Source organism: Heterocephalus glaber, unplaced genomic scaffold (assembly GCF_053883595.1).
Source record: "Heterocephalus glaber isolate CG9 unplaced genomic scaffold, H.glaber_assembly_v1.0 deba00001497, whole genome shotgun sequence".
Lineage (NCBI taxonomy): Eukaryota > Metazoa > Chordata > Mammalia > Rodentia > Bathyergidae > Heterocephalus > Heterocephalus glaber.
The window spans coordinates 30,801,094-30,829,086 of record NW_028258320.1 but is presented as its reverse complement, the minus strand read 5'-3'; positions in this window follow the sequence as shown (position 1 = coordinate 30,829,086).

Below are 27,993 nucleotides of genomic sequence, written 5' to 3'. Positions count from 1 at the left end.
GAGCAGAAGTCCATGTAGGGGAAAATTCATTCTTTCTATGTGACTATTTCTGAGATGGGATATTGACCCTTCCTATATATACTCAGACAGGAACAACATCTCCAGTTCTCCTGGGTCTATAGCTAGCAGATAGCAAATTTTGAGATTTTGGGGCTTCTCGGCCTGCATAATTGCATCAGCCCATGTTTATTTCTCTCTCTCCTCTCTTCTCTCCTCTCTCTCTGTCTCCTCTCTTCCCATATATATGGTCTTCTTTTGGCTATGCTACGCTGGAAAACCCTAAGTAAAGTAACATTGATTTTTATTCATAATACTTTTAGAAAATGACAATTACATATTTATTTATATTTAATTTGCCCATATTTACCTCTAGAATGTGAAATAAATGCTGTAAAGGCAAATACCTTGTCTTTTTTTCAATATACTGAATGTCTAGTATACTGCTTGAAACAAAAAACGTGCAAAATAAATTTGTGCTAATTAAATAAAGGAAATAATAAAAATCTAAATAGTTTTCACAGTATTCAACTAATTAGCCAATCTTGGAAGTTTAGTATCTTTATCTGTAAAAAGAGAAAATTGCATTTTTCTTATGTATTTGACAAGCTGATGGGAGACCCAAATTTGAAAATGCATGAGAAAGTATTTAAAACTTCTTTACTCAATAGAAATATTGGGGATGTAAAAAAAATAGTTACATCTATGAGGTTATTAAATCTAAACTGTAAACAATGCATTTTTCATTTCTAAGCATAAGTTTTTCTGTAATATTTAGTGTCTCCAGTTTTTTTCTCTAACGGATTTAAAAGAATGTCACTCTCTATTATACTTTTCTTCTCTATTTTTCCTATCATTTCAAATATAGGAAGCATCTGCTGTAGTCAGCATTTGCAAGGGAACAGAGTTAATACATAATTTATAAGATTATTTTAGAATATTTACTCAAAAAAATCAAATGCAGAAGAATTCAAGAGATCTGTTCGTGCACCGGAGACCTGTGGAAATCCAGCCGAGAGCCTGTATCCCAAGACAATGTCCTGCCAAGGCCATCGAAAGCCTAGAGCCCACAGCAATGTCTCATGCAACTCCAAAACAAAGATCGGCACGAGAAAAGCCCAAGGGCCAGTGGTGGAAGCTAGAAAGTCTGCGCCGAGGTGAAGGATCTGTGCCAGAAGGCTGAGGACCTTGTGCGCACTGGAGCCAGGGTATGACCTTCAAGGCGAAGACCAGACCTCCCCAAAAGAGAACAGCAGCCATCCCAGGCGACAGTGAGGACCCACAACAGCAAAGACCTGGACCTGAGCTCCTCCTCCGCCAAAGAGAATAGTGGAGTGGTTTCAGTAAACTTCTTCAGAAAAATTAACAGCATGCAATCTTCCTCTCCCCTTCTCCCTTTATGTTATTCTGGCAACAATTCTCAGGTGGGTCTTCCATGCTCAGTACCATGGTGACTCAGATCAGCTGGGCGTTCCCACTTACATTGACCATTAATTAATCCACCACATCATCCAAGAATTTAGCTGCTTTCTTAGAGAAAACTGTGGCTCAGAGAAGTTGCAATCTGCTCAATATTCCCTGTCCTTAAAAAATGACAAGTGCAAGAAACTGTTCAAAAGGAAAGGGAAACTGTGAGAGGGGAAAAGGGGGAAGCAAAAAAATTGATAAAAGAAGGAAAAATGGAAACAAAGGTTTTGTAAATAAGGGAAGGGGAGGTTGAAGGGAGGGAGGGGGAAATGAGAGAAAAAGAGGAAGCAAGCTATATCATGTACAAGTACAAACTCCCTTTGATTGTGATTGTTATGTATATATTTAATTTGTATCAACAAAATTAATTAATTTTAAACAATGACCACTACAATAGCATCCTACATGCCATGACTCCAAGCCCTTCTGGTAGGACACAGGTGGAAGACATAGCAAATGAAATTATTAGTCATAGCTCTTGAAGGTAAAACAGAATTTTGATAATAATTTAATTGAAATTACTTATTTTGCCTATTTAATAATAAAAATTCTAAAGCTGATATTTTATAATATTAATTACATATGCTAGCATTTTAGCATTTCATTTATTTATTTGGTACTGGGGATCGAACTCAGGACCTTTCTCTTGCAAGGCAGGTGTGTTGTCACTGAGCTAAATCCCAGGCCCCATATGCTAGAATTTTAAATCAAAATAATTTACCTTTTCTTTTGGATTCTCTTGGACTTTTATGAATTGGCCCTCACCAATTTGTATAAAGCACTGCAGTACAATTTAAGAAATAGTATTTCAACTACAGAAATTATAGCATTTCAGTAAACTATCTCCCTGAATTACAATTATGTAGTTCTCCTTTCAGGTATGTTCTATTTGTCTACTTTGTGGTGGCAACAGTTACCTCACATATAAAACAAAGATAAGGAAATACATGGCTTTTGTTTTATCTTTGAAGCAATTAATTTATGCCTACCACTGAGACTACCTTCCTGAATTAATACTGAATAATTAATACTGAATAAAATTCACAGCTGAATTACTGTCTGATTATTAAATAGGCATGGCAAGTTATTTTAAATAACTTGATATATATATATATATATATATATATATATATATATGAATATATACATATATCCAGGCAATGATCTATATATCCAGAGGGGGCTATAGAGTGAAGGGTTGTGGATACAAAGGCTTATGTGTGTGTGTGTATGTGTATATGTACCTATAATTTCTCAAAGTATATAATCAAAGTATTTTACATAGAATTTTACTGTCTTTGCTTGATTTTCTAAATAATCTAGGTATCCTTGGATCAATTTTTGATAGTGATCATAACTATAAATTATTATTTGTGTAGTCATCTTGACAATCTCAACAAGCATTTTTGGAGACAACTCTGATATAGTTATTCCCGGTTCACACACACCAGAATTTGAAATTACACTATAAGTAATTCATTATCTGTATTAAAGTAAATATGAGGTAGACTGAATAATGGCCTCCTAAAGATGTTCTATTACTCAAAACCTGTGGATATATTACCTTTCCTGGCAAAGGGGACTCTTCAGATGTAATTAAGGATGTTAAAATGGAAGTTTATTATGAATTATCCAGCTAGGTTCAATTAAATTGCAAGCACTTTTGTAGCACAGGAGGATCACAAAAATATGTGAGGATGAAAGTAGAACCCCGCGTTTTGAAGATGCTATCATGTTGGTTTTGCAGAAAGAATGTGGGATTATGAACCAGGGAATGCAGGCAGCTCTTCTTGACAGCCTCAGGAGTGCACCCTTGCTAACATCTGTAGTTTTGGCTCATTTAAACCCATTTCAGACTTCTGGCCTCTAGAGCTAAAAGATAATAAATTTGTGTTGTCTTAAGACAGTAAATTTATAGTAATATGATCTAGCAGTCAATATCATTAATTGTGAAATGTCAACTTGATTTGAATAAGAATCACCTGGCAGATTAGTAAAGTTCTGGGTGTGTGTAGATGATTGACATGTAGACCAGCAAAGTGAGGTCCTATGCTTAATATGAGTGGCACCAACCAATAGGCTTGGAGCCTGGAAGGAATAAAAAGGAAAATTAAAAGAAGGAGCTTGTTTAGAGGATCTCTGATCTTTGCCATTGCCTTTGGATGTTGGTCTCCAGTTTCTTCAGCCTTCCAAAACACACTGACATTGTGGACTCTACAGTGAGGTTCAGGTCTTCCGTCTTTGACTAATACTGGACCCTCTGACTCTCTAGCATGCAAATAGCCATTTTGGATCCTTCAGTCTGATTCCACAGATAGCCTCTGGAACAATTCCACTTCTGATCCTGCAAGTCTACGGGGGGGGGTGGGGGTGGTGGTGGATAGACCCAGGCAAATATAGCATCTTTATAGCAAATATAGCATCTAATATAGCCATCTTTTTCTGTTCAAGCTGCTATAACAAAATACTGTAAGATCTACAGTTCATACATATTAGAAATTTATTTCTCCAAGTTTGGGAAGCTAAGCATTCCAAGATCAAGTTTCTGATAGACAGTGAGGGCTGAATTTCTGGTTTATAAATGCTGGCTTCGAGTTGTCTTGTGCAGTTCAAGGGCAAGAGACCTCTTTTACAGAGTGACTAGTAAAAGGTTTTCCATCCCCTTGAGTTAATCAGCTCAGAAAGACCCTCACCTCTTAATACAATCACACTGGTGATTGACTTCCAATAAATTATAAATATTATATTATAAATAATATTGCTGTATAACTACATAATTATATTAATATTTTGATATATTTATTAATATATTTTAATATAATTATAAGTATTATTATAAATAAATATTGAGCTCCAACAATTTTTGTGAAAATAAACATTCTGAGTCTAGCAAGCAGCAATAGGAATCTATTAGAGTCTTTTGGAATTCCATGGTATCTCAATTATTAACTATAAAAACTATTTTATTCAGTTGCTTACCATTCAAAATAAGTATTATACAATCTTATGCTGTGAGAACATTTATCAACTATTCATGCAAAAGCTGTATAAAAACTGAGCAAAAACCTAAATTCTGGGTGATTACAGATGCTGGAAATAAATATAAAGGTAAACAATACTAAACCCTAATCATAGTTCTCTGCTCCAGAGAAAAGACTGGAGAATTTAATTCATCATTGGCCTCTGAGCACAATAAGGTTAGGAGAACTATAAGAATAGACTCACATTTCTCCATGGTAAAATTGTGAAAATTTTTAGGAAAGTTTACTTTCAAACTGTCTGTAATTCAAGTACCAGTCTTCAAGGGTTCCAGTGACACTCAGACTTCATTCCCCATCCCAGGAAGAAATGAATCTACTTTGTTCTTCTCACACAAATAAAATTATTTCTAAGGTTGACTGTGATTTGTAATTTTCCTCTTTTTGTGCATTGGTAAAATTTCCTTTTAGTATTAGGACACCACATACCAAACTATCCAAACTGCTAGTTTGACTCACTAACAAAATGATGGTTTTAGTTCCCTTTTACATACCTAAGCAAGTTGATGCTAAAGCTGTATAACAAATTTTAAAATTTTTAAATCTTTATTGTTTGTGCATTATTATATAAATGTATGCTCCTGGGATATATATTATCAAGGTATCTCAAAAATTACTCATATGCTACTAGAAATAATGCCAAATCTAATGGTACAATGGTGCACACGGTACACATGGTCATTTAAAACAGACACTTTTCTGTTTTATTAGATCCTCTCAAATTTTCACAAAAATTATGCAGATAACTACAATATTTCAAGTCTTTTTATCAGAACAAATGTTAAGTATATAAAATACTTCCTTCACTTCTAACAAATACAAAGTCAGGGATGAAATCATTTTATCTACATCTCTGTCCTTAAAGGATATCTCTAGCATCATGGCATTTAATTTATAATGATGTATGTATCTCTAAAGGACACTTTTTTCAGTAGATATAGCATTAATAACCCTATAAGACAAGAAAATTGAAAAGTTAATTGGTTTTAGATAACTTGTCTATGGAATTTTCAAAATCTGTACAGTAAATGTAATCTTGTTTTGTGCTTAACATGTTACCCTGTCTCATATTTCTGGCAAAAAAAAAAAAGAAGACATTAAATTTTATGATCAGGATGTTTTTGAGGGCAGAAATATTTCTTAGGTGGCATTCATTCCCATCAAAAAAGCATTTTATCTGGTTGTTTCACTTAAAGTGTTGTTAGCAGCTACCAATAATTTTCCCTAGGAGCCCATTCTATTGTTGGAAATTGAATAATAGTGATTCTCTGTTTTCATCATTTCCTCACTAAAATTAATTAGCATAGTTTTATGAAAAATAACTTTTTCTATAAATTATTCTTTACATAAACCTATAGTTTCTGTACAAAGGAAAGATAAATTCTTGATTCTTTTCTTATTAGTGATTTTAATAAAATGAGTTGGTTATGTATCCTGTAACAGTGAATAATGAGCTTTTTGTTTTATTTTTCTTATTTGGTTGGTTTTGACTTCAGTTTGCTCTCATTCTGTACTCACATTTAAATATAATTAATGAGTTGCAGCCTATTGCAATGATCATCCTTATTGATGGTCAAATAATCTCAATTATATCCAAGGAGAGGCTGCTTCAAATAGGTCTGTGGGATTTTTTTATATGATGCTACTAGTCTCATATCATTTTTACCATCTAATTTTATGAGATAATAAACATCTTGTACATTTCAAAACCACACCCAGCCAGCTACTTCTTCAAGGACACCCTTTTAATTTTTTGGTAGAGAAGTATATTCAGACACCATAATCTCAGTGAACAGTGGAATCAGTGAGAGTGGATTACTCCTTATTTCTATTTTTCCACTGGATATATATTCACTTGTTATTGCCACTGTAACAAATTATCACATACATAGTGGCTTAAGAGAACAAATTTTAGACTCCTATTAATTTTGGAGGGCATAAATCTAAAGGGGCCAGCAGGGCTTCGTTCCTATCAGAGTTTCTTCTGGAGAATCTGTTACCCTTTGGTTTCTAGCTTCTAAAGGCTACATGCATTCATTGTCTCATGAACTTTTCATGTTCAAAGCCTGGAGTGCAGAATCTTCCATTATCAATTTCTGTCCCTGTATTTATTGCTCCTTCTGCTTCTGTCATGGCATTACCTTTTGTCTGATTCTAACTCTACTATCTCTAGCTTATATATAGCATTTTAACTACCAGTAGGCTTACCTACATAATTCAAGATAATATCCTGTCATGATTATTAACTTGATTGTATCTTCAAAGTTCCATTTGCCACATAAATTAACATTTACATTCTGGGAACTAGGGATCAGAAATCTTTGACAACTACTATTTAGCCTACCCCAAACATATGCAGAATCTTTAATTTTTAATAGTATAATATAACATGAATTCAGTAATATTTATATATCACTATTTAGGACTCTAAGGTTTTTATTTAGTTTCTTCAATCTCAAATCTATATTCCTTTTTCTCTCATGACTAAACACCCAATCAGTCTCTTAATGTCTGACAACATATTTTTTCTGGCTTTCTTAACATGATAAACCTAATTTAATTGTTGTATTTTTATTTTTATTTCTTTATTCTGCAGTACTGGGCATTGTGCACTCTCTACCACTGAGATGCAATCTTAAACCCCTTCATTATTTTACTGTGTAGAGAACATTTATTCTCCATCCAGTCCTTGGGTTTGTATATTCAGTCCCATTAATGCCTTTGACAGAGGAAATGTCTATATATTTATATTTTTTTTATTTCTTTATAAAGCTAGAAGGATTACCAAGAACTTTCAAATTCTAGTCTTTCTTCTTTCCTCCCTTTTCATCTATTTTTGAAAAGAGAAAAAGGTTTATAAGTTCATTTTCATACAGATATGATTTTTAGCCACTCACATATTAAAATTACTTTGAAATTATATTCACTCTGTGGATATAGTTGATTCATGGATTATGGGTATAGTTTATGTATGTTTAACTTATTTGTATATTATAAATATGTTTATTTTGTTTTATTTAGTGATAGTCTATTGCTTTTGGAGAAGATTAATGTTTTGTGTTATAAAACATAAAAACCAATCTAGATCTTTTCTTTGTTGGATTTGCTTATTTCTGAATCCTCTTTTTCTTTTTCCCAATTTATGCTAATAGTGTAATACTTGATTTTTTATTTTTTAAATTAAGAGTTTACATTTGTTTTCAATTTTTATTAATAACTTTAAATTCTTTGAATACTAAATATGCCAATTTGTAATCTATCACAATGCATCCAGCATATTTTTATACTTGTGTTTATTTATAATACCCATATTCTTTGAGAATTGATTTTTTTGGTTGTATATTGAGATCATCAAAATTTTACTATTATGAATTATAGAGTAGTACTTGCCTAACTATGAATTTATAATAAAACCAAAAAAGAGGAAAAAAGAAATTATCTGAGGAAAATAAAAATGACTTTTTCGTCATGGAACACATAGTTTTTTTCATATTTAGGATGCCTTCATTATAAAAGAGGTGAAGCCAAAGAATAGGCTAAAAGCTCAGTAAACCATCCAGAGAACAAAAGCACGTAGGACTGAGCAGTTCCAGCAGGAGAATGGTTCAAATCAGTTAAAACGAAGGGAAGGAACATAGGAGACATAGTGAACATTTAAAATAGCAGGCAGTGAGTATTTTAACTGGCTAAGTTCATAATTTTTTTTTTCCCAGAAATAAATGAGCAGGTCCCTCGAGAATAGGCTTCCACAGTCCATGAACAATAGCTAGGTATAATTTTTTACTCAAATCACTACAAAAGGCAAAGGCTAGTTAAGACTGTTGAAGCCTATCATGTTTTCTGGAGTTTAGAGAGACTGATTATTATACTAGCATTAATAAGATATGAATGGAAATTTGGGTATAAGAGAATGATTTCCTTGTCACTAAAAAAAAAAAAAGTTCAGGGAAAACAGTACTACTTTTTCTTGCTTAAAAATATAACATAGTAAGTGGGACTTTTTTTTTTTAGGGGGGGACAGAGTTCCAGTTTTGATTGGGCCCAAAAGCTAAGAGCAAATTTTATATGATCTAAAGAGAAGTGTCTGTCTATACAAATAGTACATACAAAAGAATTCAAAATATGGGATGCAAACCAATCCAGACTACATCTTTGGACAGATAGATAGCTGGGCAAGATTAGAGAGAAGGGAGTTTTCGAGTCCCTCCATACTTCACATCTCAGCCATGAGAGAGCGTGACTTTATATAAACTCTGTGGGCAACCTGAGGTGTGACCTCTGGAGTTTGTAGGACCTGCAGGCTGATGCTTACCTACTGCCTTGGAAAGGTAAAAGATGTGAGACTGAATGGAGCTGCCTCTGATGAAAGATTCAGAGGGAAAGGGCAATGGCAAGCTCAGCACTTTCAGAGACAAAGAGCAGAAGTGCAGAGTTTTTGATAGGGCAGAAAAAAGTCCTAGCCTTACACTCATTTGGATTCAAAGTGACTCTACCAAAGAGAATTACTGCAGAGCAATGAGAAGCTCTTGAACGGTATATTGGAACAGTGGCTGAGGGAAAAATCAAAAGTGGTCAGCATGAGTTTGTTTGACCTGTTTCAGGAAAGAGCGCAGAAAGGAAACCTGAAGAACACACAGGAAGTATGAATGCTAGCCTACAAAGTCTTGGTCTTAGAAACCTTCTTTATCACTTACCTTTCCTTCACTTTGGTTCAATCTTGAAGGAGCCAAAGGCAAGCCTGAAACTGGCAAAGGAGGTGAGAAAGTGTAGGCAGAAATATTAGACAAATGATCACCTCTTCCATCTTCATCATTTTCAAACGAGGTTTATGAGCCACATTCAATTTTGAATATTAAATCAATAGAGGTACCAAACATTATTTGTATACCAAACTAGGCTTTTGAACTGCTAAATCAAGAGAATGATTGGTTTACCTTTGAAAGCAGAATTGATATTCAGCTGTTTGTTGTTGAATAGCAGTAATGGTTGTTAAAAAATGAAATTTTCTAGGGGCCAGGGATTTAGCTCAGTCGTTCTGCCACCTGTCTCGCAAGCATAAGGTCCCGAGTTCGATCCCCAGGTACTAAAAAAAAAAATGAAAGTTTCTATACTGGTTGAAAAGTGCTCTACTATAACAGAGACTTTCTAGGGATACTCTGGAGATCTCCACCATCATTTAAGAACTACGGATTTAATGTCTTGGACAGCAGTTCCCTACAATTGCAATCCACGTTGGCTCCAATTGGTTAGTGCTCATGTTGAACATGTCATTAACTGTTACCAGGTCAGAAAAATGGCCATAAAAGCCATGTAGTGGCCTGAAACAGTCATGAGAAAGATATTTATTTGGCTCATTGTATGAAGAAAAGTCCAGTTCATTATTTAAGAAATGGTCTTAATGGAAAATATATACATTACTGAATCTACATTGTATCATTTGGTTTTAGGCATTAGATACTGAATTTCTAAAAACACTCCTCTAGCATAAACATTATCAACATGTTTTGTAGATAAGCAAAGTGAGACTCAGAAAAGACTTGTTTTTTACCAAGTTAACAAGAACAGTAAGTGGCAGAGCTTGCTTGTCAAACAGTGCTGTGCCTGAAGAGAAATAAGCTAACCAAAGAAATAAGCTTTATTATTTATAAATTAAACAAAGGAAAGAAATAACAGATGGACATATTAGGGGTAATACACAATTTTTCCCTTCAACATTACTTTTAGTTGGACATGTTTTAGAGAACAGTATAGAAAAATCTGTTGTCAAGGGCAAGAGGTAAAAGATTCCTTTTTACATTTGGGCTTTCAAAGTGAACTTTTATAGGAATGCACATATCTTATCTTTATAGTAAACTACTTTTTTCAGAGAATAACAAAGCTGAGAACATTTTTAACAACTGCATTGTTAGGCTTAGTTACCCTCACAATGTTTCATAGCATAAAAAATGAAATATACACTAATTATTATACTTATATCTATACATTCTTGATTCTGCTGATAAGATCATTTTAAATACTCATTTTCAAGTATTACACATTGCATGGAATATTAAAACTATTTTTTCTTTGTATGCTACACTCTGCTGAAAAAGTCAGCTAAATTATAGTTCTTATTATTTACTGACAAAGGGAATACATTTTAAAAATGAATAAGTAAACAAGCAATCACTAGCTATAATGAATGTAGAAAACATTTCACTTGCTTGTTCTAGGTACAAACCCCTATAATCTGAAGGTCAAAAAGCACACTGGAAAAAGCAAATACCTAGAACAAGACTGGACAGTTGAAAAAAGCCGCACACATCTAGTATGACATTTCAGATGTTAAATGGAATACAGTTTGTTTTAGATTGAATGGCCATTGTCAATCCAGATCACTGTTTGATCTGTAATTTATATTGAGATGAAGCTGAAAGAATTTTCTGCCTCAGTTTTTTTGGCTTTTAACCCAAAATTTCACAGATGTCTGACCTTTGAGTTTTAATGTGATAACGCAGCTTCCTCAGAACAAAAGCCTGAAAGCTGATTGTCAGAACAGTTGTTTTCCAAGAAAGAATGATCCCAAATTGTGTACAAAAAAAGATAACATGTATTTTTTTTAAATGCCTAGACACATCAAATGTAGTTTTTCATAAGGGTATTTGATGAATGGTAGGTAAATATAAAAGGGTGTGTAAAGGCACTATTTTTTTCACTTAGTTCCTTGAGAAAAATGTACTTTTCCCCTTGAGAAATGTGTGCATTCTTTACATCAGTTTTCATTTTTTTGTGAAGTGTTTCCATCACTGTTTTGACAAGGAGTCTTGGTTTTTTTAAAATTTTGTCATTCCTATTTCTATTTAACATCACTTACCAGCATATGACATTGTTACTAGCTATTATTTTCATACTCCCATCAACATTCCCTAACTCTACTATAGACTACATGCTCAGGTTCATCTTTTCTCATCTTTTTCTCATAGATTTTTTAATTGATAACAATGGAAAGATGCTCAAAGGCATTTTTTTCTTGATTTGACAGATATTTCTCAATTGGCACTACTGTGGTTTGAATTTAATTTGTTCCCCAAAGATCAGTGGGCTGGAAGTGTGGTCTCCACTGTAGCAGTATTAAGATGATGGAATCTTTATGACGTGGGGCCTAAAACAAGGTTATTAAATTCTGGGGGCCCGCACCACACGAATGCTTAATGGTCATCTTCTAAGAGTGGAATGAGCCTCATTTGTCTGAATTCGTTCTTAAGAAAGTGGTTATGTTAAAATAAGGGCCACTTTATCACAACGTACTTCAGTTCTTGTGCATAAAACAAGTTCATTTTCTGCTTTTAAACTATGTCGTGACTCAGCAAAGGGCTCCTCCCAGGATATAGACCATGCTGTTTGGACCAGAATTGTGAGGTAAATAAAATACTTCATAAATTACCTAGCTTTAGATATTGTGTTATAGCGACACAAAATGAACTAAGACAGGAATTAACTGATATCTTCCTATAGGAGTGAAAGGGCTTACGGTATTTTTTAAATCTCTTACTATTACCAATATCTGAACTTTTGAGGTATTAGTCTTTGAATGTGACTCAATTATCTCTTTTTCTATGTAAGTATTGTTTTTAATGATTCTGATACTAGATAAACGTTATAGGTCTATCTGTCCCTAAAACTGTTTAATTATCATTTACTATTAACTGATATTCTGGCCTTTTTATTTGTATTCTCTGCTGTTATTTTATTGGAAACTTCATTTAATATCATTATTTGTTATTCTTTTAATTATTTTCTTGTCTGTTCATATGTTTACTTTTTACCTTGGAACTATAAAATATTTCCCTGTCCATGGAAGCTCTTTTTATTCCTTTTTGTCTAATAATAGCTATAACTCTCAAAAGCCAATCAAACTCAATGTGTGGGGAAATGACACAATTTTTCTTCTTTTTTTTTTTCCTGGAACCAAATGAGCTGTTTCTAAATAAGTCCTCTTCGAAGATCAGATCTCCTGGTTTTCCAAGCCATTTGAACAACCTGCTAATTTTCCACATTTTTTCTTGACCTTGAATTCACTGCCTCCTCTGTGCACTTCCCTTTCTTCATCTCTCAATGGCTTCAGCATCTCTTTTCCTGCCTGCCCTTACCTCTCTGCTCCACTCATAGTACTCTGTCTCTTCCTAACCCAGACAGCATGCTGTACCCTCCCTTCTGTTTATCAGAGATCCTCAATTAATGTTTGCCTAGAATTTACTTAAACATGAAAAGCCCTCTTCCTTTATAATCCTGAATCAAACTTGACTCCATATTTTTATTTAAGCATTTCTTATCCTTAATGTTCTGTACTAAACTATCATCATTTTTCTCAGACTGACTGATAATACACCATTTCTCATGAGCATTCATCCATCTTGTCACAATTCATCTTTTTTCTCCAGTACTTTGAGTTGATTCATGTAGTAACTAGATTCTTAAAGTGTTTTACATTTCAATTATTTCATCTCCATTACTTCAGTGTTTTATTTCCCTCTGAACATGTTTCATTTGTGTGTGTGTGTTTGTGTATGTGTGTAGTGTATATAATGGATCCTTAGCAAAATTGTTCTCTTCTTGAATATATTATACATTTTTATTGTTCTCTGAGGGTTTTCCAAGTTTATATCATTCTGGCATTTTACAGGAAAGCCTAGCATTAACTGTTGTTTTATAACCCACACCTTTTATGTATACGGTAATTATTATTATTATATATCTTCAGAACACCTTTACATATCATTAGAATGCATGTCTCTTCTAAATTGAATACATTTCATAAAACTAAGTTCAGGGTGAAGAATGAAAATGCGAGTAATTTTGGTGTTGTCTACAGAGAGTTCATGGTACACTGGTATTACAGGAGGATGAACAGATTATTCAGTATATTTCAATGAGAATGAAGATAAAGGTATATACAGAATGTCATGGTAGTCCAGAAACTAAGCATTCAATCCAGACAGGGGGAAAATGCGATTTATGACTTGTCTGAAGACAGACAGTGAGTACCTTTTTCACTGTTCCCTTTCCTATTCAGGCACTTCCTGGGCATGAACAGAATGCCTGAGAAACCCATGGTGAATGAATGGATGATAAATAAAATGGCAACTTTGTAGATTTCTGGAGCATGCCTAAGATGGGCCCAAGATTATCAAATCAGAGATAGAAAGCCACCAAGGATTCAAAGAACTACAGAGAATTTGTCACAAGAGGTTTCTATCTACAGGTAGTGCATTTTAGTGAGTTCAAACCTCATAGGTGATTAGAACCCACAAAATGATTTGAAATAGTAAATTGCTATGATCAGACATATGATTTAGAAAAATAATTCTGACCTGTAAGTTGAGCAGGGTATACCATAGAACCCTAGGTGGCAAAATTGAGAAGGCATGGTCATTAAGAAGACTAATGTTGGCTCCCTTTTTTCTTTCTCTGTTTAATTTCTTGCCTTGCCTGATGGATTCATTCTATTGGGATTCATGGAGTTGTAATCCTTGTTATGTCTTTCTAAAATATCCTTCAAAACATTTTTGAGTGGTGGTTTGTTATTTATGAATTTCCTCAAATGTTCGTTGTCATAGAAATATCTTATTTCTCCATCAATTTGGAAGATACTTTTGCAGGGTACATTACTCTGGGTTGGATGTTGTTTTCTTTTAGAGCTTGAAATATTACTTTCCAAGTTCTCCTTGACTTGAGTGTTTATGTTGAGAAGTCTTCTCTGTTTCTGATGGGCTTTCTTTATAGGTCACTTGTTTCTTTGCTCTAACAGCTTTTAATATTCTTTTCTTGTGTTGAATTTCTGGAATCTTGACTATTATATGCCTTGGTGTAGAATTTTTTATCATGGCTATTTTTTTTTATCATGGCTAATTGAAGTTGTATTTGCCTCACTTATCTGTATGTCAGATTCTTTTTCCCTGTTTGGGAAGTTTTCTGCCACTACTTCTCTGCATGTTTTTTTATGTTCTTTGCACTACTGCTACTTTTTCATTGACTGATTAATCTTATGTTATTCTTCTTTGCATCATCTTTCAGCTGCTAGATTGATTTCTTGTGATCTCTTACTACTGTTAAGAAATCTTTTAAAAAGAGACACTTCTTCACTGTCAGTGGAAGTGTAGACTGGTGCAACCACTGTGGAAATCAGTGTGGAGATTCCAAAACAAACTAAAACTAGAGGTTCCACTCGACCCAGCTATTTCCCCTCTTGGTATTCTCCTGAAAGAATTAAAAGTGTCCTACCACAACAATATATGCATACCCATGTTTTTAGTGGCACAGTTTGTAATAGCTAAACTTGGAAACAGCCCAAATGCCCATCAACCAAGAAATAAAGATGTGGTGGTTTTTTTTGTATGATGGAATACCACTCTGTCATAAAGAAGGATAAGCTTGAGACATTTCTGGGTAAGTGGATGTACCTTGAGACCATACTCTTAAGTGAAATAAATCAGAAACACATGTTTAAATACAACAACATTGTTTTTCTGGAGTGAGAAACATAAAGAAGAAATAAGGACCAAAATGTATAAGAGATACTGAGAAATGGGAAGAAAATGCTCAAATGAGAAGGGAAACAAGGGAAAGGGGAGAGGAAAAGAAAAGAAGGGGCAAAAAAGAGAAGAAAAAGTGGAAACAAAGCTTTTGTAAATAAGTAGGGAAGGAGGGATTAAAGGTGGAATGGATAAAAAGAAGCAAGATACATCATGTACAAGTACAAATTCCCTATGATGGATATTATCATTATGTGTATCTAAAATATACCAACAAATGTTTTGCAAAAAAATAAAAGGATAAACAAAACCTTTCATAGGTAATATGTTTATAAATCTACAAGTAAATGACGTTTCAAAAGAGAAGAAAACTGAACTTGGTAGTAGCAAGAATCACTCTCATCCCTAGTGGCATAATGAACTAGCAGGAAGGAAAAGGAACTTCTAGATTCATTGTCCTTCTGAATGACTTTTTCTGCATGCAAGAAGATTTGGCATGGTCATGGGCAATATGTCAGATGGAGATTCTGTTTCCACATTCCTGTCCCAGATACTCAGAATATTTTCCTGTTCACAGTACACAGATATAAGACCAGAAGTTGTTTTATTCAGGGTTAGAAATACATCGCTCTAAGATATTCCTTCCCACTTCCTATTTAGATAAAGGCTCAGATTTTACTTTCTCATTTTTTGCAGAGGCAATCATTTCTACACCATGACCTATTGTTTAAGATGTCCTTAGTCCAAGGACTTTTCCATTTCTCTCCAGTCTTTTGATCTCAATTTTATCAGCAGATTTCTATGAGGAGTTTTTATTATATGCATATCTATTAATAGAATCCTGCTAATCAACATTAGCTGCTTATTTAAATTGAGATGCACATATCCCCAATTATCTACTCCATTTTAAGTTTGTGTTTCAGGTAATTATTCTATGCATAGTTATTGAGAGCTATCAATTAAATGTTAATTGGACTCTAGTTTGCCCAAATATTTAACTGCTTAAATTTGGAAAAGGCTTGTAATATTATAGTACTTACTTGCAGCTCTAATATTGTGAACTCAGGACTACTGTGTGTAAGTGTAATTCTTCTCTCACCATGGAAGTTCTACAGTAACTCATTTATTTCCTCTTTAAAATCACAGCAAAAGAAAGGGATTATTCATCAAAAGGAAATGCACAAATAAATATGATATTTGTTATTAACAAACTAATGTTTGCATAATTCAGACTATAAGAATTCACTATTAACATGTCAAGAAATCTCATTTGACTGAATACTCCATTTATAGTATGAAAGGAAATCAATTTTATCAGTCACCATATATTTGGATGAGAGATCCATATTCATTTTTGAATGAGCCATTTCTCACTCTGTCTCCAAAGAAACTGAGTTAAAACATTTTCAAGTTATTATTAAAAAATATATTCTTGATAGTTGCTTCAAAAATAATGTTGGAGTTTCAGATACCTGCCATAAATATTTGCTTTTATATTCTGGTAGAAACTGTAGAAGTGTTCCATTTCCAGGGTTTTCTAAATAAAAGAAATATGCCGCCATTTTTTCCTCTGATTTCTGTTTCCAGTGTATTTCTTTTCAGAAACTAAAACAAACAAGCTTACTCTGATAGAAAAAACATCTGTCTTCTAATCAAACAGAGAGAGAAGTTGGAAAGGAATGATGATGACACCCATGAGCAGTTGTGATGCTATGATATATCTACCCGAGGGGAAAAACACAGATGAAGAGGAGAGACGCTGCTGAGTTATAAATAGAATCAGACTGAGATGGCACTGAGAGTGGTTCTCCATAGCCAGAATCATTAGGACAGCAAAGTAAACATACAAAGAAGAGGTGACTGTGTAGGTATTGGATATCCTTATATTTTCCCGGTGCAGTTCCAACTATGCCTGATATTCTGTTGCTGGCTAAACAACCATTCTGCATTCTTTTAACTTTAAAGAACATCAGTTTAGACAAAAATTATATTGTCACTCTAATAATACATAATATTCTAAAAAAGTAGCTTTATAACTTTGGTTTTACATTGACAACTCCACTTTTTAATGTAAAATTTGATAACTAATATGAAAGGTCATTATTTTAATGAAGTATTTAGCTTAAAGGGGTTTACAAAGCCTTTCTGACTTACTGACTATTTAAGCTAAAGACATTTTGAAAACAGAAAATACAAGATCATTTTGACCTTCCTGCTGTTTCATAAAAATCAGAAGATGAGATTTCTCTTGTGAAAAATGTGCTACTTGGATCCATTTGAAAGGGGCCACACTCATCTCCTCTAGGAGAAGCTGACAACAAGAGAATTCTGTAGAGATCTTGTTACAATAACATTTTTTTAATCTGCACCACAAAATCTAGTTATATTTTTCAGTATATTATTCTTTTTGCAATTCAGTACATAAGTAACTGATTCTTCTTTTCCAGATCTTCTTTTCTCTATAAGCACCTCTATGCCACATAAAACTTGCACTGAACAAATTTGTATGCTTTTTTTTCTATTAATCTATACTATATTAGTACAGCCCTTATACCCAACCTGAAACCTAAGAGGATGGAGATGGGTTTTTTTCCCCCCTATGAGCTTTTTTCAACCTTTGATTCAAACATGCTCTAGCTTCAAATACATCTAAAAATGGAAGCCAGTGCCAGGAATTTAGCTCAGTGGTTCAACCACCTGCCACGCAAGCACGAGGTCCTGAGTTCGATCCCTGGTACCAAAAAGATAAAAAAAATAAAAATGGAAGCCAAATTTATGCTTTCATCTTTTTGTGAAAGTTTTTCTTGATATTACTTCCAAAGCATGAAAAATATCTTGAAAAATACACATTGGAAGTCAGAATACATTTCTAATTTTCAAAACAAGAAGTGAAATATAAGTAAAATGCACTTTAAGATCTTTTTCCTTACCAACTCAAATTAGATCATATTTTTTGTTTTGTTTTGTTTTTTGGTACCGGGGATCGAACTCAGGTCCTTGAGCTTGTGCAGCAGGAGGCAAAACCACTGAGCTAAATCCCTGACTCCATATTTTTTTATAACAAAGAAAAAGATAGATGCTTCTTACTAGAACTGAGAGTTCCTAAGCTTTCAGTAAGGCCTCATTTTTTCTTTAAAAATGTCTCTGTTTGAAACACTAAACTTGCTGGAATATAAATTAGGTAGAACTCTTGAACACATTGGCATAGGAAAGGGTTTTACCAACAAATCCTCAGTAACGCAGGAACTACCAGAAAGAATCAACTGGGATCTCATCTTATTAAAAAGCTTCTGCACTGCAAGAGAAACCACCAACAGAGCTAAGAGTTAACCTACAATGTGGGAAAAATTTTTATCAGCTGTTACTCAGACAAAGGTCTACTATCTAGAATATTATAAAGAACTGAAAAAATCAGACCCGCCAATATAAAGACCCAATTCAAAAATGGGGCATCTGAAACGAACAGACATTTCTCAAACAAAGAAGTAAAAGCAGCAAATAAACATATGAAAAAATGTTCAACATCACTGGCCATTTGAGAGATGCAGATGAAAACAACACTGAGATTCTACCTCACCCCAAAAAGAATGCCTTCTATCATGAAATCAACCAATAACAAATGTTGGTGGGGTTTTAGGGAGAAAGGAACCCTTCTCCATTGTTGGTGGGAGTGCAGACTGGTGCAGTCACTGTGGAAATCAATATGGAGATACCTCAGAAAACTAGGATTAGAGGTCCCATTTGACCCAGCTATTCCCCTGCTTGGTATCTTCCCAAAACAATTAAAAGAATCAAAACACAGTGATATATGTGCACTCGGGTATATAATGGCATAGTTTGTAATAGCTAAAACTTGGAAACAGTCCAATTGCCCATCAACTGGAGACTGGATAAAGAAGATGTGTATTTTTTTAAATAAAATGGAATACTTCTCAGCCATAAAGAATGAGACTATAGAGACATAAGTGTCTAGCTAAATGGATGCACACTAAGGCCATCCTCTTAAGTGAAATAAATAGGACACACGTGTAAATACCAAATAGTTTCTCTGGTGTGAAAAACTAAAAGTGTAAATAAGGATCAAAATGTATAATTGATAATATGAAATAGGAAGAAAAGGTCTAAAGGAGTAGGGGAAGTAGAAGGGATGGGGAAAGAAAAGAAGGAAAAAGGAAAAATATGAGCAAAGAAAAAAATGGAAAAAAAGTCTTTGTAAATAGGGAAAGGTGGAGGGGGTAAAGGGAGGGCATGGGAATGGGGAAAAAATAAGAACCAAGATATAGCATGTAAAGGTACAAGATCCCAATGATGTAACTGTATTGTATACCTAAAATGTACCAATAAACTTAATGAAAAAAAGTCTCTGTGATTTTACTTTCTTTTAGATACTTTAGACTCCTAACTAGAAGAAATGGCTTTCAGTTGCCAGTTCGTTCTTTTAGGTTCTGCATTCTTATTTGAATTAAAACAGCTTCAAAAAGAATCACACAAAAAATTCACTAACCAAAAATTTCTTTCCTTTCCTGAATGTCTAGTTCTAATTCTACAGGAGACCAGGGATGGCATCCTACTCCCAAAGTATTAAAAATATTTTTTAAAAGTTAATATGATGTGTTGCTTTTTTATAATCTTGTTTCTTGGTCTTCTGGATTTTCACATTTTTATTCCATCTACCTAACCTTCAACTTTGGTCATATATAACTGTTTTACGGGTATTGCTTTCTTCTAAAATCAATTACTCACAAGTGTTCCCTCCACCTCAATGTTTGACAAGTACAAATATGCTAGTAGTCATTATCCTAGTAGATATTGACAACTGATCTGGGGCTGGAGAAATGTTTTGTATTTTCTAATTGTTTATTCACTTCACCTTCTGCCAGATATATCTGGAAGTACACGGCAGTCTTAAAAAATGCCAAAGAGAGTTCTGTAAATAATTTGGCAATTACATTTTCTGTTTCCCTGTTAATTTTTGTGGGCTCAGTAAGTGATGTGGCTTTTTTGTCCATACTTTAATATGGAATTTTATAGCTACATTAACAAATCAATAAAATGCATTTTAGACACTGTAAAAGCTATGAAGAACATCTCCTTATTCATGCAATTAATATGACTTAAAATGATCCATGTGTGTATTTGTGATTATATGTCAATGTGTGATTGTGTGTGTGTGTGTGTGTGCGCATATAAGAAATAGGAAACAAATACAGGCTAACTCAGGAGCCAATATTTGGAAAAAAATAATGAGAAATATGTGCATCAGCTTATTATTCCCTTAGATTCTTATAAAATATCTTTCCATGATAGCTTCTTGGATTTTCCTGCTTTCTTTCAAACAGCAAATACTATTATTTATGGATTGAGGCTAGTTTTGAGTATAAGCATTATGTTGCATGTCTGATGGAAAGAGGAAGATAATAAAACCTAAGATTAGAAAAGCTGCATACGCATAAAACCTGAACAGTAAAAGGTCAGTCATTTCTTTGTGAAAAATACTTCTAGTGCAGGCACATACAATTCACAAATAATCACAAAAGCAACATTAAAGTAGTCAGACCAGAAATTATCATTGTGATGTATTGTTCATCTTAGCTTTTACTTTTCAATGTGATCTCATCTCAAATCTAAAAAGAGAATATGCTCTGTTAGAGTATATCATTTGTGAAAATAAGAGGAACTAGTAAAGAATGTGATAGATATTACATACTTGAATAAGATCTTGTTAATAACAAGTAAAGCACTACTCTGCCATAAAGATAAGTTTGCATTCATAGGCAAATGAACTCACCTTAAGACTATAATATCAAGTGAAATAAATAAGACATATGAGTTTAAGAATTATACAGTTTCACTTATATGAGAGACCCAAAATATAAATAAAAAGCAAAATAAAAGCTGGATAATAGTAAGTAGGGATATCTTTCTTCAAAAGTGCATCAAGACTTAGAAGGAGAAGGAAGGATAGGAGGAGTAGAGGACAAAAAATGGTAAGGTGTGCCATGTGTATGTACCAATGCTCCATGATAAATATCATCATTATATGTAGCAAACATGTACTAATAAAATATAAAGCTTAGCAAACAATTGTGTAGTAGAGAAAATTCTTGAGAAATCAAAACTGCTATTAAATTAATATTATATATTTTACCAAATTATCAGTTGTTTTTTCCCCCTCTTAGGTAAAGGATTCTTCTTTTAACCATATATAAGATATATATCAGCAGGTAAACTGTATCTGAACTTTTTACTTTTTTCCAAATATGCCAATTTCCCTTCCATCAAAATATCATTTCACATTGTTATTTATGTGAAACAGTCAGAAACTATTATGTCCCTGCCTCCTTTACACCAGTGAGCTCAAATGACGACTCCCAAGTTAGACCTCTCCTAATTATTTCATTACAATGGGAGCTGTATGTTCACCCCTGAAGGGATTAACCCAGGCCTCTTCTGAGGCAGTTGTTAAGTGAGACAATCCTGCATCTCCTCAGAACCCAATTCCCATTTTTATTTCCTTCTATAACTGTAATTAGATTCAAGTCATAACAGGCCAGTAAAAAATGACATACAAAATTTGACACGAGGAAGTGTTACTTTCTTTTTTTTTTTTTAATTTTTTTATTGGTACATTGTAGGTATACAACACAATTACATTTCTCATTGGGAATTGTACCTTTACATAATGCACCTTGGTTCTTATTTCTTCACCATTCCTAGCCCTCCCTTCACCCCCTCCACCCTTCCCTATTTGCAAAGACTTTATTTCCATTTTTTCCATTTCTCCTTTCCCTTCTTTCCTTTCCCCTGCCCCTCCCACTACCCCTACCCCTTTGGACCTTTTCTTCCTGTTTTGCATTATCGATTATTCATTCTAATCATTGGTACATTTTAGGTATACAATATAATGACATTCATCATTGGAAATTTGCACCTTTACATAGTCTCTCTTGGTTCTTATTTTTCACTGTTGCCCAGCCCTCCCTTAAACCCCTCCAGTCCTCCCTATTTACAAAGATTTGGTTCCTATTTTTCCATTTTCTCATATTAATCCCATTCCCTTCTATCCTTTCCCCTAGTCCTCCCACTTCCTTCCCCTTTGCCCCTTTTCTTCCTATTTCACATTACCTATTATACATTTAGTCCTTATTTACACGATTAGTTTCTCACACCAGAGAAACTATTCGATATTTATGCATGTGTGCCCTATTTATTTCACTTAAGAGTATCGCCTCAGTGTGCATCCACTTAGCTATAAATGTCTCTAATTTCTCGTTTTTTATGGCTGAGTTGTACTCCAAAAAATCTACTTGAGTTTCCTGATTATACAGATATAAATTTGAGTCATATGTATGAAAACTGATAAAAAAAAAAAAAGAGTGTGGGAAAATGGTAGAAAGGACATAAAGTTGAGTGAGGCTGAGTTTATTGATATGAGCTCACTATAAGCACTGGGGGTTAGAAAAGGCTCTACTAATTTGTTAGTTTGTTGGCTAAACAAAAACAAAAGGTGGCCCACAATAAGCAAGTTTGAAATGCCAGACCTGCCTTGGTTTAGTGAAGTAGAAGAGACTGAAAAGTTTAGGGTGATTATGGTTAAGAGTGGATTTGACATTTAAGATATACTGAGTGTGGAACAAGCCATATCTTTTGGAAGGGGAGCCCCAGCATCCTTGAAGAATTCTATGATACTTCTTATAGGCCATACCTTGCATGATAAAAACCACAGTCATTGAATGAGGGCTCCTCTATGCAATGTGAATAATAGGATAATGTGTGTCAGGGGTCAAGTGCTGGCATGCAACCACCAAAAGCAAGGTAGCTGTGGATGTTATAATGCACAGCAGAGTAAAATGATCAGAATAGTCTGACTTCAGATGTATGGTGATGGCTGGTTTATTATAATGTTCTGAAAAATGAATTAGATAGAAAGCCTGCTAAATTCTTATTTGATTTTCATATGCAGAAAAAAATCTATCTCACGTGAGGAATATCTAATCTGAAATATAAAAAACAATCAAAATCTCTCAATCATATCTCCAATTTAACCTATATTACACACCCAGAATTCCTTGAACTGTAAATTATATCAGTTTTCATGGTTTCCATGTCTTTGAATCCATACTAGGAACTAGACCTCAGCTTTCCTGGATCTCCAGCCTGCCAAATTCAGATCTTGAGATTTCGCATCCTCCAGTATTTATGTCCCACCCCCCCAACTATTGCCTTGGGATAAAGTTTTCATCAAATTATCTGTTGATATATTCACATTGTAATACTTGTTGAAATATTTTTTTAAAATATTCATACACTCCAAAAGATTTATTTTTCATTCTTACTTGCACTTATATACATATTCCTTGTCCAAAAAAAGAAAGTAAATGATAAGTTTTGCAAATTCTCAGACTATCCAGATGGCAAGTAATGCTAAAACTAAGAAATGAGTTTCAAGTAAAGATTGAATGGAAAGCACTGTCAGGAAATTATGGTTCCAAGGTGATGCCAAAATGTAAGTGAAAACAAAACTTTCTAGACTTCAGAAAGATCAAATGTAGGGCTTTAAAATGCAACTTCAGTTATACAAAAGGTCTCTAAATTATATAATGTATGATACACAGATAGATTTGATCAAACAATGGAGCCTACAGGAAAGTGGTCCCATAGCCTTTGCAACAAAAGTCCAAGGTAGTGAAGATCTTATTTCTGAAAAGATTACTGGACTTGTCTGTGTGTAATTGAGTGAATTCATTCCAATAAGAATCACAGTAACCCTACAGTAGTTTTTTTTTTTTAATAGTTACGTAAAATATTGAGATTTTGGATTGAGACAGAGACATTTCGAAATAGATCTGCAGGTTTATTTGTGCAGGGAGCAGTCTTGACAGACTACTCAGACTGAAACGAATCCTAAACGTTATGAAAAGGGAGAGATGGTTCAAATAATGGAACCAAGATTTTGGAAAGTGAAATCAAGGAATATGAGAAGTTAACATTGGTAAGGAGTAAGATTAATTTTTCATCAAGAAAATTCCAATATTCGCCTGGCTGGATTTCAGAATTAATTGGACTTTGAAACTTCTACATATGTCCCAATCTCACTTACCAAATAGGCATCTGTGTGCTCATTACTCTGCTGCTACATCACCATTCAGTGATGGATGTGCTCAAGGCAAATGATTTATCTCTTTGATTTTGGAGGACTTCAGATGGAGACAACCTATACTCTAGAGTTATATTTATAGAACTGTAACTCAAGGAGCCTGGTACTTATGCACATATTTCCACAATATATCAGGATTGGTTTTGGGCAACCAGGGGCAATGGTAGAGGAGATGTTATGCCACTTCTAAGATGAGGTGATTATTGCACTAAAGATTTAGCCTTTTAGGAAATAGAGTGTTGGCTTTGGAAATTTAGAAATTGAAACAACTTCCACTGTGGAAATTTAGAAATTGAAACAATTTCCACTCTGGCAAGAACTTCCACTTGTCTTATTATTGATTGAATATATTTCTAATAGACTATCTTTGTTAATAATGGAGAAAAAGAGAAAGGCAGTCAATATAATACATAAGATGCATAAATGCTTGGGGTACTCATAAAACTTCCTCCCTATAAATAAAATTTGAATTAGAAATGCCTATTCTAAAAAGCTCCCCTAAATTTGCTAACTTCCTCTTTTTTTTACTTTGAAATAACAATCCATTCATGAAGAATATTATTAAAGAAAAAGTAAAAGAACATTCAGTAGAAATGTATTCTTGCTTTGGGATATATAGCAAAATTACCTAAAAAATTGGTATTCCAAGGGATGGAGCCTAGGTTATTAAGTCTAACAGCCACAATTACTATTGCCATGGTCATTCAAATAAGATATACATTGAGACTGTAAAAATGTTCTTAATATTTTTTTCTTTTTGAGCATTTTAAATAATCACTTGAACAAAGGAGGAGTATACTGCGCTCATATTATTTATTATAATCTAAAAGTTTGAGTAGAAATGTCACTTGTTAGATATGCCCAAAGACACTTCTTATCCCAAGTGTTTTTACCATGAGAAACTTAAAAAGAGACTGGATTGTTCCTATTGTATTGCAACCACCAGAGCTAAAAAGAGACTTTTTATTTTACCAACAAGTGAGTAGAACTGAGATCAACACAAGGGAATAGGAGCTTAAAGAAAATAAATAACACTAGAAAGCTACTGGCTAATAGCAAAAACAACACTAGAAACCAAGTTCCCGTACAGAGGATTGGTGGCTACAAAAATGTGCTTTCTCTGTAGCAGCACTCTACACAGAAATATGAAAATCCACCTCTGTTTTCCTCAGCTAAAAGAAGTAGATCTGAGCACCGTCTGTAATTTTAACCTTGTTATAACAGATGCTATGTGAACTCAAGTGGAACTCTGACTGCCTCAAGAGCTGAACAAAACACATTCCACCATCCATCGCTGCAGCATCAGGGTATTAAAGGGAGAGGGACAGAAGGAAGAGCTGGGAGAGGCACAAGTTCACCAGTGTGAAGGAGAAAGCAATAAATGCCTGTAATGTCACTGAACAAACAGAAAATGAAGGTACATATAAGAAGCTTAGTAAAGCTGCTGTACCCCAGGAACTGATTTGTAAACAATACATTTTATAATATTTGACTTTATTTTTTATTTTATTTTATTTATTTGGGGGGGGGGGTACCGGAGATCGAACTCAGGTCCTTGCACTTGCACAGCAGGCAGCGAAACCACTGAGCTAAATCCCGGGCCAATATTTGACTTTATAATATACCACTATACAATATATACAATATAATTATACAATATATACAATACAGTTTATAATATTTGGAGTATAATGTGTGACCTTTATTTTCTCTTCTGCCTCAAAATTGTCAAAACCTTTGACCAATTTTCTTATGAACATGAATTACTGCTACAATATTTAGTTGAAGTATACATATTTCTCAAAACAGTAACCCAATGTTGCAATATACATTAAATATTGTGTAAGTATATGGTTAGCTTGTATTCAAGTGATTTCTAAGGAACCTATGTGAATACTCGCAGAGTGATTATTTATTGTTATTTCCAAGGCTAAAAACAAAATGTTGACAAAGCATGTATAAATAGGAAACACATTGTGATTTCACAGGAACTTTCACAGAAGACAGCTGCATGATAACCTCTGCTTTTAAGAAGGAAAATATGCAGATTTTAACTGGCCCTGTGTTCTAATCAGTTTTGTGAAAGAAAATCTTGTTTCTGTACTAAAACAAAAACTTAATCAGATGTTTAAAGTTAGCACTTTAAACAAAGACAATACCTTCTGTTGTCTCCTAAGTGATTTTTTTCGAGTTTTATATTTTTCCCTTTAAAAAAGCTTTATTCAAGTCCACCACCCCCCAGCCCAGAGGAAAGTGCTTTTGGGCCACCAACTGTTCTCCCACTCCTGGCTCAGAGGAAGGGGCTTCCAGGCAGCCATCCATCGCGTTGATCCTGGCCCAGAGGTAGGGGCTTCTGAGCCACGGTCCCACTGCTCCTGGTCCAGAGGAAGGAGCTGCCCAGTCACCGTCATGCCTACCACTTCCAGCCCAGAGGAAAGGGCTTTTGGGCAGCCTTCTGTCCCGCCAATCCTGGCCCAGAAGAAAGGGCTTTGGGGCCACCTTCTGTCCTGCCGCTCCTGGCCCAGAGGAAGGGGCTTCAGGGCCACCATCCAGCCCACTGCTCCCAGCCCAGAAGAAGAGGATTCCAGGCCACCATCTCTACTGCTGCCCCTGGCCCCTGTCTCAACTCTCCCAGGTCAGAGGAGGTGAGCCATGTGGATGCCAACAGCACCCACACTGACCCCCCAGTTGAAATTAGAAAACGAATAAGTCTCAAAACCAGACTTCCAGATCACCCACAGCAAACCCAAAGGAAAATGAAATGGAACACTCTGATACTCAACCACCTGGACCCACTGAACTGGGAACAAAAGGGGATCTGGAAAAAATGAAATCAGAAATAATTACTCAGATAACAGGAGAAATTGTGCTCCTAGTACAAGACATGATTAATAAATCTAGAGAGGATCTGAGGAACATGATGGAATCCCAACATAGGAAACAAATGGAATCCATAAAACAGATGCAAATAGACTTCCAGGAGATGAAAAACTCCATTGAAAGTCTACACAGCAGAATGAGGCAATGTGAGGACAGAATTTCAGATATAGAAGATAAGATTGCAATTAGTGAACAGGAAAAGAAAAATTGCTTCAAAATTATAAGGGAACATGAGAAATCAATCCAGAAGCTGCAAGACTATGCAAAGAAGAATAACGTAAGACTGATTGGAGTTAATGAAGAAACAGGAGAGAGTGGAGATGACATAAAAAAACTCTTCACAGAAGTAATGGCAGAAAACTTCCCAAGCAGAGGAAAAGAGCTTGACATACAGATAAGTGAGGCATACAAGACTGCAAATAGCCTTGATGAAAAAAAAAAATCTACACATAGGCATATAATTGCTAAGATTCCAGAAACACAACAGAAGAACAAAGTTCTACAAGCAGTTAGAGAAAAGAAACAAATCACATACAAAGGAAAGCCCATCAGAATCACAGCAGACTTCTCAACACAAACCATCAAGGCAAGAACAGCTTGGAGTGACATATTCCAAGCCCTAAAAGAAAACAGCCTCCAACCCAGATTGATGTACCCTGCAAAACTATCTTTCAAAACTGATGGAGAAATAAGACACTTTCATGACAAAGAGCACCTTAGGAACTTCATGAATACCAAACCAGCACTCCAAAAATTTTACACAATATCCTACGAACAGACATTGAGGACCATAAGCCCAGGAAGCAAAGCAGAATGAACCCATCTGACATGACAAGAAATTAAATGTAAAGGGGGAGAACCCAATAAAAAGAAAAAGTCATGGGAATGATAAGTCAATATATTTCAGTTGTAACCATCAATGTTAATAGTCTCAATTCACCAA